The following is a 13302-nucleotide window of genomic DNA, read 5'->3' on the forward strand; positions in this document are numbered from 1 at the left end:
AAAAAGCTGTCCTTGAACCAGTCTTGATATGTTCGTCAAAAGAGAGATCAGGGTCCAGAGTAATGCTGAGGTCTTTCACATTTTTATTTGAGACGACTGTACAGCCATCAAGATTAATTGTCAGATTCAACAGAAGATCTCTTTGTTTCTTTGGACCTAGAACAAGCATCTCTGTTTTGTCTGAGTTTAAAAGTAGAAAGTTTGCAGCCATACACTTTCTTATGTCTGAAACACAGGCTTCTAGCGAGGGCAATTTTGGGGCTTCACCATGTTTCATTGAAATGTACAGCTGTGTGTCATCCGCATAGCAGTGAAAGTTAACATTATGTTTTCGAATGACATCCCCTAGAGGTACAATATATAGTGAAAACATTAGTGTTCCTAAAACGGAACCTTGAGGAACACCGAAATTTACAATTGATTTGTCAGGACAAACCATTCACAGAGACAAACTGATATCTTTCCGACAGATAAGATCTCAACCAGGCCAGAAGTTGTCTGTGTAGACCAATTTGGGTTTCCAATCTCTCCAAAAGAATGTGGTGATCGATGGTATCAAAAGCAGCTCTAAGGTCTAGGAGCACGAGGACAGATGCAGAGCCTCTGCAGATGAACAAGAGAGAGAAAGAGGGAAGGGAGAGTAGGAGAGAGAGAGATGAACAAGAGAGAGAAACAGAGATGGGGAGAGTAGGAGAGAGAGATGGAAGGCGGGGTTCAGAAGGAGCAGCCGTTCACAGCAGTGGAGGAAATAATGTATCTGTTGTAGTTCTCCTCCCAGACGTCTCAGCCCACTTCTAAGACTCACTGCACTTTCTCTCTCTCCTGTGTCTCCGGAGCTGTGAGTGGGTTTGACCTCAAAGTGCTCCTCCCCCTTTAGAGTGTCAGGCCTTGGGTGTGTTTTCCTGGGCCTGGGAGATATGAGGGAGAGAAAACTCTGCAGACAGCCCATCACAACCTCAACTCTTTGTTTATCTATTAATAATTGAGCATCGCTGAAGACAACAAGGGGCGGGGGCTTGGGAGGGTTGATGGGGGTTGGGGAGGTGGCATCACATGGGAAATGTATACCTTTAACACAGCGGTTTGGGCTAATCTGCAGCTAGCGCTCTCCCTCTGAAGTATGGTTATAGGGATGGACAGAGAGAGAGAGAGAGAGAGAACATTAGGGTTTAGTTTGTTGTTGTTGTTTGTCATAGCTGTAGGGTGTGTTTATGTATGAGTCTGGAGACGATGCCTGCCTGTGCCATAGCCCTCTTATTCTCCTCCTGTTTGTACTGCCTTAACTCTTCATAGTGTGTGTGTGTGTGCGTGTGTATGTGTTTGCGTGTGCATGCGTGTGTGATTGTGCAAGAAAGAGCGATAGGTGATTGAGTTTATTCAATGTGCCACACCTTGAGCTGTGTTTGGTTGTTGATTTGACAATACTCCCAACCTTTTGTATTGTCCATGGAACACATGGCCTTAGTGTCTTATTGTTGCTGTATATGAGTCTATCTATTCACTTAGTAACACAGCTTTGAGCCTTAGTGTCTTATTGTTGCTGTTCATGAGTCTATCTATTCCCTCAGTAACACAGCTTTGAGCCTTACTGTCTTATTGTTGTTGTATATGAGTCTATCTATTCCCTCAGTAAAACAGCTTTGAGCCTTAGCGTCTTATTGTTGCTGTATATGAGTCTATCTATTCCCTCAGTAACACAGCTTTGAGCCTTAGCGTCTTATTGTTGCTGTATATGAGTCTATCTATTCCCTCAGTAACACAGCTTTGAGCCTTAGCGTCTTATTGTTGCTGTATATAAGTCTATTCCCTCAGTAACACAGCTTTGAGCCTTAGTGTCTTATTGTTGCTGTATATGAGTCTATCTATTCCCTCAGTAACACAGCTTTGAGCCTTAGTGTCTTATTGTTTCTGTATATGAGTCTGTGTATAATATATATTACTTCAGTAACACAGCTTTGAGCCTTAGTGTCTTATTGTTGCTGTATATGTGTCTATTATCTCAGTAACACAGCTTTGAGCCTTAGTGTCTTATTGTTGCTGTATATGAGTCTGTGTATACTATCTATTCCCTCAGTAACACAGCTTTGAGCCTTAGTGTCTTATTGTTGCTGTATATGAGTCTGTGTATACTATCTATTCCCTCAGTAACACAGCTTTGGCCTTAGTGTCTTATTGTTGCTATATATGAGTCTATTACCTCAATAACACAGATGTGAGCCTTAGTGTCTTATTGTTGCTGTAAACGAGTCTGTGTATACTATATATTACCTAAGTAACACAGCTTTGAGCCTTAGTGTCTTATTGTTTTTGTATATGAGTCCATGTATAGTACATTTTCCCTCAGTAACACAGCTTTGATTAAGGAGATGTAAAATGACACATTACTGTAGTGAGAATCATTTGGGAAACAATTAGGAAATGTTTACCTTCAATTTCTACACTACTATTTATCATTCTCCAACGTGAGAAAACGTCAGCAGTTTAGGAGAGAACAATGTCTTTTACGGGTGTGGTATTCTACATTTTGCAGGTGTAATGGGATAATGATCAGTCTAGGTATGATTTTATTTCCTGTTTTGTGGCGTCCTCCACATCTGAAGGTTGACTTACCTCTCACTTTTTCTCTAATTAAGTAGCCTTTAAACATTTTCCCCACAGACCGCTTGCTGTCAGAACAAAGTCTACATTGTTTCTCCCTCTGAGGCAGCGGCCCTTGAGTGAAAGCCTCAGAGCCTCCTAACGTTACCATCATGAGCTGAGAGGGTCCCGGCCCTCGGGGGCTGTCCACCAAGTAAGTTGTCGGAGCAGACAAGTCTATTGAGCGTTGGGAGCAGTTCTGGAAGAGGAGGGGTTTAACGAGAGAATGATTACCGTGTTCTCTAGTGATGGGATGTTACCGCTCTGTATGTCAGGAGGACAGGATGACGGGAGAGTTTCCAATCAAAAAGAGAGGAGGACAATGATTAGAGAGAAACTAGATATTCAGTATATTCCCCAAAGTGTTTCAGGGCATTTCTTTGTGGTTAATTCTCCAACATGGGTTTTTCCTTTGTCTACAAGTAGGAAATGTGTTGATTAGCAAGAGTTTATTTGACTTCCATTTTTCACTGATGCTAATACATTCCAATGTAATGGGAGAGGCACTGACTGTTTCCTGTCTGTGCCAGTGTAGTAATACCACTAACATCTCATTATTCACATTTAGTTACTCTCTGGTCTGTGCCCAGAAGTTAGATGATATGGCAACCTGGCAACCTCTTGTTTATTTCTGGATGTAAGCAATCGTTTTCCTCGACTGTCAAAAGTTCATGTAATCACACATTATCTACGGTAAACTGTCGAGGTTGGTTACTTGTCCTCTGTCAGTCAGTCAGTCAGTCAGTCAGTCAGTCAGTCCATTGGGTTTTCCCTCTGGCTGTCATCAAGGAACTGATGCAGCTCTTTATTCATTGACACCCTTCCCTTTGATATGAATACATTTTATATCATTCCCCTCCCGTTTTAGGAAGAGGAGATGCCATTAGCAGTGTATTATGTTCCAGTTGGAACGTAGATATCTCCAAACGAATAGTCGCCTTGTGCACGGCTCATTAGTACATTGCTTTTCATGCAAACGTATCAACAGTGTTCTAAGCTAATAAGCTTTTTTTTATTTCTAGGCTATATGATGTAGAAAGAGGGAGCTGAAGGTCACGGGTCTGATTGAGCGCAGAGTGCTTCCGTGAGGGAGTGATTTATCGGGAATTATTGTGCTGCTCTTTGCTCCAGAGAGTTTACTATTGATGTGTGGAGTTGAAATAGCTTCTTCAAGAGAAGAGGGAGATAGGGGCTTCACAGACGACACAGGCAGTCCTCTCATCAGCCAGACACAGCCTCCCTACGCTTTATAGACCTTCATTTCGTTCGGACAGCTTTTCTTTTTTTGAGACACAAACACACACAGGCGTGCATTCACGTATATGTACACATGCGCACACGCACAGACACACATTAAAGATGCACAGACACATGCACGAACATCAGTGGTGGAAAAAGTACTCAATTGTCATACTTAAGTAAAAGTAAGGATACCTTAATAGAAAATGACAAGCGAGTCACCCAGTAAAATACTACTTGAGTAAAAGTCTAAAAGTATTTAGTTTTAAATATACTTAAGTATCAAATGCTATTGCTAAAATGTAGTTTGTAATTCCTTATATTCAACAAACCAGATGGCCCAATGTTATTTTTTTCTTTACAGATAGCCAGGGGCACACCCCAACACTAATTTACAAAGGAAGCATGAGTGTTTAGTGAGTCCAGATCAGGAAGTAGGGATGACCAGGGATGTTCTCTTGATAAGTGCCTGAATTTGACCATTTTCCCATCCTGCTAAGCATCCAACATACCTTTGGGTGTTAGGAAAAATGTATGAAGTAAAAAATATATTATTATATTTAGGAATGTAGTGAAGTGAAAGTAAAATTTGTCAAAAATAAAAATAATAAAGTAAAGTACAGATACTCCCAAAAAACGACTTAAGTAGTACATTCAAGTATTTTTACTTAAATACTTTACACCACTGACATGCATACAGTACACACACGTCAGGCACATACTACAAACAAACACATTCTGTCCTTCCTCCCTTCCTGGTCGTTTGGAATCCCCAGGGAGACTATTTTCTCAGAGGTATTAGCTAATTGTTACAATGAGTTAACTGGTCATTCAACAAAGCCAACCTCTCCAGTATTTGTCGTGAACAATCCCAGAGGGGGAGCCTCTACTCAGAGGCAGCAGGTAGCCTAGCGGTACGATCGTTGGGCCAGTAAATGAAAAGCTGCTTGTTCAAATACCCAAGACGACAAGGTGAAAACTCTGTCAATGTTCCCTTGCGCAAGGCACTTAAACTCTAATTTGCTCTAGGGGCACCACACTACTATCGCTGACTGTGTAAAACAACACATTTCACTGCACCTATCTGGTACATGTGACAGTAAAACAATGTCTTGTTGTATTGCAGGGGGTATGGATCAGGATCACTAGGCATGTCAAAACATGCCAGACATCCATCTTTCAATCCCACTTCAGCGTCTGTCCAACGCATCCGTCTTATTGAGCCTTTTTATTTTCTTCTTTGAGTCACCAAATGAACTCGTTTCAGGCGTTCCTACAGTGTTTATTTCAGTGTTTGAAACTAGGTCCTGGTGGGTTGGCGCGTTGGGAGCCCTGTCAGTGTTTGTGGAAAGACAGGCTGATTAGGGAGGAGGTGAGGCACATGTTTTCTCCTTTACCTCTATCCCTCCATCTATCCCTCTATCCATCTGCCTGCCTACCTCTCGTTTTTAATGAGCCACACAGACCGGCTTTACTCTACCTGCCATGGATGAAGGGAGAGAGAGCAGAGAGATGGGGGAGATAGTTGGAGGGAGTGGGAAAGAGGGTGGGAGAGAGAGAGAGGGAGAGAGTGAAAGAGAGAGGAGGCTGGCTTCAGACTTCACAAACACAGGTTATACTGCAGTTCCAGCCCAGTGTCTGCTACAGCACATCAAAGAGAGCAATGCCAGGTGAGGGGAACACAAGCTGGCAAATGAGTTCTGAACAGAGAGAGAGAGAGAGGTAACATGGGGGGATGAACAGAGAGAGAGAGAGAGGTAACATGGGGGGATGAACAGAGAGAGAGAGAGAGAGGTAACATGGGGGGATGAACAGAGAGAGGAAACACAGTGAAGAGGAAGGGTGAGGGCAGGGCGGGCCACTGGCAGGCAGGCAGGCAGGCAGGCGGGCGGGCGGACGGACGGACGGACAGACGGACAGACGGACAGACGGACAGACGGACAGACGGACAGACGGACAGACGGACAGACGGACAGACAGACAGACAGACAGACAGACAGACAGACAGACAGACAGACAGAACCAAGCCACCACACATCCTCAGGATTATTTCTCTATATTAGTAGTATTTCTATATTTGTTATGATATTGTCATTGAACATATCATGGGGTGGTGGTGGTACACTTAGGACACAGGATACAGGAGTACTACTCCTCCATAACAGTACTTTGTAGGCAGGAAACGCAGAATCACACCAGAGAGCTTCTGAAATAATCATCACAAGATTCTATACTGTTCTATACTGAGTCATGGGGTCAGGGAGAGAGAACAGGAGAGAGAGATTGAGAGAGAGAGAGAGAGAGAGAGAGAACACGAGAGAGAGAGAACACGAGAGAGAGAGAACACGAGAGAGAAGGAAGGAAGGAAGGAAGGAAGGAAGGAAGGAAGGAAGGAAGGAAGGAAGGAAGGAAGGAAGGAAGGAAGGAAGGAAGGAAGGAAGGAAGGAAGGAAGGAAGGAAGGAAGGAAGGAAGGAAGGAAGGAAGGAAGGAAGGAAGGAGCGATGCAGTGAATTAAGCCTTAGAGACCAAGGGTGAGAGTCTAAATCTTTCATCCTTCTCCCGGACCAGAAATTCTTGGCTGGATTATCAGCTCTAAACCCTGACATGGGCATCTGGTGCAGTTTGACAGACAGACAGACAGACAGACAGACAGACAGACAGACAGACAGACAGACAGGCAGGCAGGCAGGCAGGCAGACAGACAGACAGACAGACAGACAGACAGACAGACAGACAGACAGACAGACAGACAGACAGACAGACAGAGAGGCAGGCAGACAGACAGGCAGACAGACAGACAGACAGGTCGTTATCAATAAAACGTCACAATACAGTGCAGAGCGTTCGGTTTGGCTGCTGGGGGGCAAGGAGACCTCCAGCTCCGCTAAAACCATTGACAACTATGTGCCGTTTTCAATTGTTGCGCCGTTTTCAATCATCTCTTAAATAGCATAGTTATACAGGAAGTAAATGCTTTTTATGACCAGTAAACATCAATTAATAATGTCATTTCAGATACATGTGGGTCGCCTATCCATTTGGCATGTAGCTAGCTAGCTAAGCAAACAACATGTGTCATTTAGCTTGCTTCATCAGAAATTAGGCTTTCGAAAAGCGCTTGAAATCGACAAGTCCTCGTCCTGGTAAAGTTGTCAGTCAGAATGCTGTCTTCCCCGCCATAGATGGTAAGCAAGTCAAACTGTATTTGGACATAGCCATCTAGTTTTTCCCCTGAAAGTTAGCTTGTTAACTAGCCATGTTGCGTGATCTGTTATTAGCAAGCTAGTCAATTTGACGTGGTCTGTCAATCAATGTAGCCTATTATGTCTGTCAGCAGCAATGGTAATTAAACACTTAAAAACTGTTGAAAAGGGGATCAAGTTAGCTAACTTGGTAGGCCTACGTTGGTTGGAGGGAAAAGTACATTAGGTTTACTTACCACTATATTTAGTCAACTGTACAATGTTTCTACCTGTAGCTTGCAAAGTAAATGTTATCAGCTGACAGTAAAGTTACATTGGCAAATGCCCCCTTCTGCTGCTTGACAGGCAGAGCCAGCAAAGGATGAAAAATGTACCTTAACCTCATACTTCTCAGGTATAGTTCACTTTTATATTATATCACTCAAATATCCAATTAGTGGTGGCCAATATTGAGAGATAATGTGAGGCTACCCTCAGGTATCTGAAATGAAATGATCCATTGATGTTTACTGATCATGAAAAGCGTGCAGTGACTTTCTGTATAACTCTGATGATAGAGATAAACAGTGACTTGCTGTATAACTCTGATGATAGAGATAAACACTGACTTGCTGTATAACTCTGATGATAGAGATAAACACTGACTTGCTGTATAACTCTGATGATAGAGATAAACACTGACTTGCTGTATAACTCTGATGATAGAGATAAACACTGACTTGCTGTATAACTCTGATGATAGAGATAAACAGTGACTCTATACTGCTCTCCTCCTCTATACTGCTCTCCTCCTCTATACTGCTCTCCTCTATACTGCTCTCTTCTATACTGTTTTCCTCCTCTCCTCTGTACAGTTCTCCTCTATACGGTTCTCCTCCTCTCCTCTGTACTGCTCTCCTCTATACGGTTTTCCTCCTCTCCTCTGTACTGTTCTCCTCTGTACTGCTCTCCTCTATAATGCTCTTCTCTATACTGCTCTCCTCTATACGGTTTTCCTCCTCTCCTCTGTACTGTTCTCCTCTATACTGTTTTCTTCCTCTCCTCTGTACTGTTCTCCTCTATACTGCTCTCCTCTATAATGCTCTTCTCTGTACTGCTCTCCTCTATACTGCTCTCCTTTATACTGCTCTCCTCTATACTGCTCTCCTCTATAATGCTCTTCTCTGTACTGCTCTCCTCTATACTGCTCTCCTCTATAATGCTCTTCTCTGTACTGCTCTCCTCTATACTGCTCTATACTGCCCTCCTCTATAATGCTCTCCTGTATACTGCTCTCTCCTCTATACTGATTTCCTCTATACTGCTCTCTCCTCTATACTGATCTCCTCTGTACTGCTCTATTCTATACTACTCTCTTCTGTACTACTCTCTTCTGTACTACTCTCTCCTCTATACTGCTCTCCTCTGTACTGCTCTCCTCTATACTGCTCTCCTTTATACTGCTCTCCTCTATACTGCTCTCTCCTCTTTACTTCTCTCCTCTTTAATGCTCTCCTCTATACTGTTCTCTTCTGTTTTTGCTCCAGCCCCTTGATGTTGATGATGGTGTTATTCAGTTGGGAGCTTCAACAACAGTCTGAGAAACACTTGAAATGCTATTAAGCTTGTAGTGGGCTGGCGTGCGCTGCTTGCGAGCCTCGTCCTGTCAATATGACTGTAGGATTTACACAAGTGCATCGACTAGAGAGAGATTGCCTGTCAGTGCTTGATTTCGGCGTCTCCACTGATGACGGTAATAATAACCATTCGTCTGAGTGGCTGCAAATGGGAAAAAGCTAAAAGAACCATAGCTACACCTAGTTACCTTCTGCAATCAGAGAAAACAGAGCTTCCTGATTCCAACTCCCAGCCCCAAACCAGAGTTAGAGGCCAGTGGTAGCCCCCACGGTGGATTGCATTACATATCTGGTTGTTCAGATGGGCCTCCCTCCTATATGCTGGACATTAGTTTGGAATGTGTGTACTGAAAGGAGAATCCCCTTGACGAGCATGTCTCTGAGGCATAGCAATCTGAACCCTTCTGCTTGTTGTCCAGTAATCAGCCGGGAGAGATGGGGGAGGTTGGAGAGAAACAGATGATCTGACAGTTGATGTTTTGGCTCTTTTGTTCATTGTGTTTTTAACCGGTCCCTTTCCCATATGGCACCAATCATGATCTAATGCTGTTCTCAAAATAAAGGGATACTTGTGTTAGTCATCCCAAAATACAATCCTCATAATAATGTCCCTGGCAGTGAGACGTAGTTACTGTAAACTATTCATTCTTCTGACTGTTGTCATGTTGTCTTCAGACATCTCTGCTGCCTTCCCTGTCTCTCCCTCTCTCCTCCCATTCCTGCCCCACCCCCCCCCCCCTCACTATTTTCCCTTCCTCGTCTTGTTTTAAAGCATGATCACTCCCCCCCTCTCTCCCTGTCTACTTCCTTCCTTCCCCCCCTCCTCCCCCTTTCCCCTCAACGCTTTGAATCTGGTGTTGATGATACTTGAAGGAAGCACTTATGGGTGTATACCAGGTGTCTTCCCATGGTTAGCATACAGGGCTTTTCTCTCTTGTCCTGTCTGCTTGTCAGTCTCTGTGTATCGCACACACACACACACACACACACACACACACACACACACACACACACACACACACACACACACACACACACACACACAACCTCTGAGCACACTAACTTATAGGATACATATGGGTATGGCCTGTATAGAAGTCTAGTTTGGCCAAGCTTGTTTTTAGTTGCTGTGTGTGTGAAAGATAAATAGAGAGAGAGCCTGACGGAGACAGAGATAAAGGGATGGAAAGAGAACTGAGGTCCATGTGAGTGTGGTCTGTTTGTTTGGGTATGCGTTGCCTTAGGGACCTCTCTCCCTCCCCGTCTCCACTCTTTTCTGTTTCCCCCGATTGAAATAATCGTCGTCTGGCTGTTTTTTCTACATCTCCACTGACTGTCCAACGCAGAGCTCTCTGTTTCCCTACTCTGATGTCTCAATTCAAATGAATGTGTTCAGTCTGCTTAGATAAAGAAGAAAGGAGACATTTTTTTCGAGGAACAATGGCACCTCTTTCGTTTTGGTAACTGATCCCTGGTCTGTGCCTATGCTAACGCCTTGCTATGTTGACAGCTCTAATAGTACTGTGTTTCAGAGCAGGTCCTTTATGGAAGGCTAGGCCATGAGAACTGGTGTGCATATTTAAATGTAAACAGATTTCAGACGGCTGTTCACAACAGGAGAGAGAAGAAGAGTCACAGTGATGGTTTCTATGTGTTATCCTACATGTCAGGTATCGACATCACAGAACACTGATACGTGGCTGTGCATTAGCTAGGGGTTTGTGTGTGTGTGTGTGTGTGTGTGTGTGTGTGTCTGTTTGATCAAGGTAAAGAGTGCATGTGTGATCTGCATTCTAAAACAGTTGGTGGGGAAGGAATGTACCAGAAGTTCATAAAGCATCACCATGTCATCTACAACTAGAATAAGATCTAATAAACATCTACAACTAGAATAAGATCTAATAAACATCTACAACTAGAATAAGATCTAATAAACATCTACAACTAGAATAAGATCTAATAAACATCTACAACTAGAATAAGATCTAATAAACATCTACAACTAGAATAAGATCTAATGAACATCTACAACTAGAATAAGATCTAATAAACATCTACAACTAGAATAAGATCTAATAAACATCTAATAAGCATCTGCAAAGTGCTCAGTATTAGAAGCCCACAAGCCCACATGCTGCTGACTGGCGGTTGTTCTAGTGTTGATATGTTGGCCTCTACAGAGGAGCGAGGGGGTACAGGGAGGAGACCTGTTGGCCCACCACATCTGTCCCCCTTCCAGTCACCTTCCACACTGTCAGGTAATTAGAGAGGGAGGGAGCTGGGGAGGGACTAGCCACCAGGAGAGAGGAACTAGTGAGGGGGAGGAGGGGAAGAGAGGGGAGAGGGGGGAGAGAGAAGAGAGAGAGAAGGAAGTGATATGAAACATTGAGCTGGGGAAGAGATGGGAGAGAGAGCAGAAGGGGGGGAAGCTAGGGGAGAGAGGTCATGAAGACAGGGGAGAATGGGGGGAGAGGACCCCCCTCCTGAGCTGGGTCACGTCCTTGAGACGTCTTCATCCTGGCCGTCCTCTCCTCCCAGGCTCCTCTCTGCTCTTTTCTCCTTCATCAGGACAGAAACGCTGGTGTCAGCACTGCTGGAGGGAGGCAGACAGCCCTCTTCTCATCCTCCTTCTCCTCCTCCTCCTCCTCTCATCCTCGCTTCCCCACCTCTCTTCCTCTAGTCTGCCGCCAAATCGACTTTATCAGTCTTTTCTTAGAATGCTCTCTCTCTCCATCTACCTCAGGGGTCAGATTGATGGTGGATATGGAGGGTGGATAAGGGGAAGGTGGAGGAGTGAGAAGGGTGGCAGGGGGTGTGAGGGTTGAAGGAGCGCCGCCACAACTTGAAGGCAGAGAGATAATTCTGAGGCGCCTCTGTTTAAGGTTAAAGCCTCATTTGCATTTCAAAAGCGTGGCCGCGATGTTGCCACCTCAGGGACAGCCAGGAGACAGCCAGCGGTGGCTCGGACCCACATGTCATTTAATGTCAGCGGGCGCTGGGGCATTGATGAAATTAATAGAGCGGACACGTGATTGATAACGCCGCTCACCGCTCGTCTGTCTGACACACTCTCTCTCTCTCTCTCTCTCTCTCTCTCTCTCTCTCTCTCTCTCTCCCTCTCTCTCTCTCCCTCTCTCTCTCTCTCTCTCTCTCTCCCTCTCTCTCTCTCTCGTCTGCTGCCTCTTGTCTTCCTGTCCCCCCCCAACCCTCCCACCACATCTGAATATCCTCCATCGCTAAACAACAACACAGCCTTTCTATGTAGTGAAAATATACCAACGGAATGCTAATATCTGGACTCCCAGGAAAGGTAGGCTATGCCCCATTGTTGAAGATGTCCCCCCACTCTGTTACAGCGTACCTCCAATTTAAAGACTCTCTACCCTGTAAGTCCATTTTCATAATGGATGGAACTCTCTGTTACCTGCAGCTTGGACCTTCTTGTCTTTGTGAGAATGATCCAGGGTGATCAGTTGGGTGGGATTGAGTAAAGAGATGTGTGGTAGGGTGGAGAGGAGGGAGGGGAGGAGAGAGAGGACGTCAGAGAGAATGGTATAGGGTGTAGGGGAGGGAGGCAGGGAAGGAGAGGGAGAAGAAGTCACAGAGACAAGTATAGGGTGGAGGGGAGGGAGGGAGGGAGGGAGGGAGGGAGGGAGGGAGGGAGGGAGGGAGGGAGGGAGGGAGGGAGGGAGGGAGGGAGGGAGGGAGGGAGGGAGGGAGAGGAAGTCACGGAGACACTGCTCTACTCTGCCTGTTACAGAAAGAGAGAAGATGGGGAGAGAGTTACAGAAAGAGAGAAGGTGGGGTGAGAGAGTTACAGAAAGAGAGAAGGTGGGGAGAGAGAGTTACAGAAAGAGAGAAGGTGGGGAGAGAGTTACAGAAAGAGAGAAGGTGGGGAGAGAGAGTTACAGAAAGAGAGAATGTGAGGAGAGAGAGTTACAGAAAGAGAGAAGGTGGGGAGAGTTACAGAAAGAGAGAAGGTGGGGAGAGAGTTACAGAAAAAGAGAAGGTGAGGAAAGAGAGTTACAGAAAGAGAGAGGGTGGGGGAGAGAGTTACAGAAAGAGAGAAGGTGGGGAGAGAGAGTTACAGAAAGAGAGAAAGTGGGAGAGAGAGTTACATAAAGAGAGAAGGTGGGGAGAGAGAGTTACAGAAAGAGAGAGGGTGGGTGAGAGAGTTACAGAAAGAGAGAAGGTGGGGAGAGAGTTACAGAAAGAGAGAAGGTGGGAGAGAGAGTTACATAAAGAGAGGTGGGGAGAGAGAGTTACAAAAAAAGAGAAGGTGGGGAGAGAGAGTTACATAAAGAGAGAAGGTGGGGAGAGAGAGTTACAGAAAGAGAGAAGGTGGGGAGAGAGAGTTACAGAAAGAGAGAATGTGAGGAGAGAGAGTTACAGAAAGAGAGAAGGTGGGGAGAATTACAGAAAGAGAGAAGGTGGGGAGAGAGTTACAGAAAAAGAGAAGGTGAGGAAAGAGAGTTACAGAAAGAGAGAGGGTGGGGGAGAGAGTTACAGAAAGAGAGAAGGTGGGGAGAGAGAGTTACATAAAGAGAGAAGGTGGGGAGAGAGAGTTACAGAAAGAGAGAAGGTGGGGAGAGAGAGTTACAGAAAG

Source organism: Oncorhynchus mykiss, chromosome 7, assembly GCF_057628025.1.
Source record: "Oncorhynchus mykiss isolate SJ-2025 chromosome 7, ASM5762802v1, whole genome shotgun sequence".
Taxonomy (NCBI): domain Eukaryota; kingdom Metazoa; phylum Chordata; class Actinopteri; order Salmoniformes; family Salmonidae; genus Oncorhynchus; species Oncorhynchus mykiss.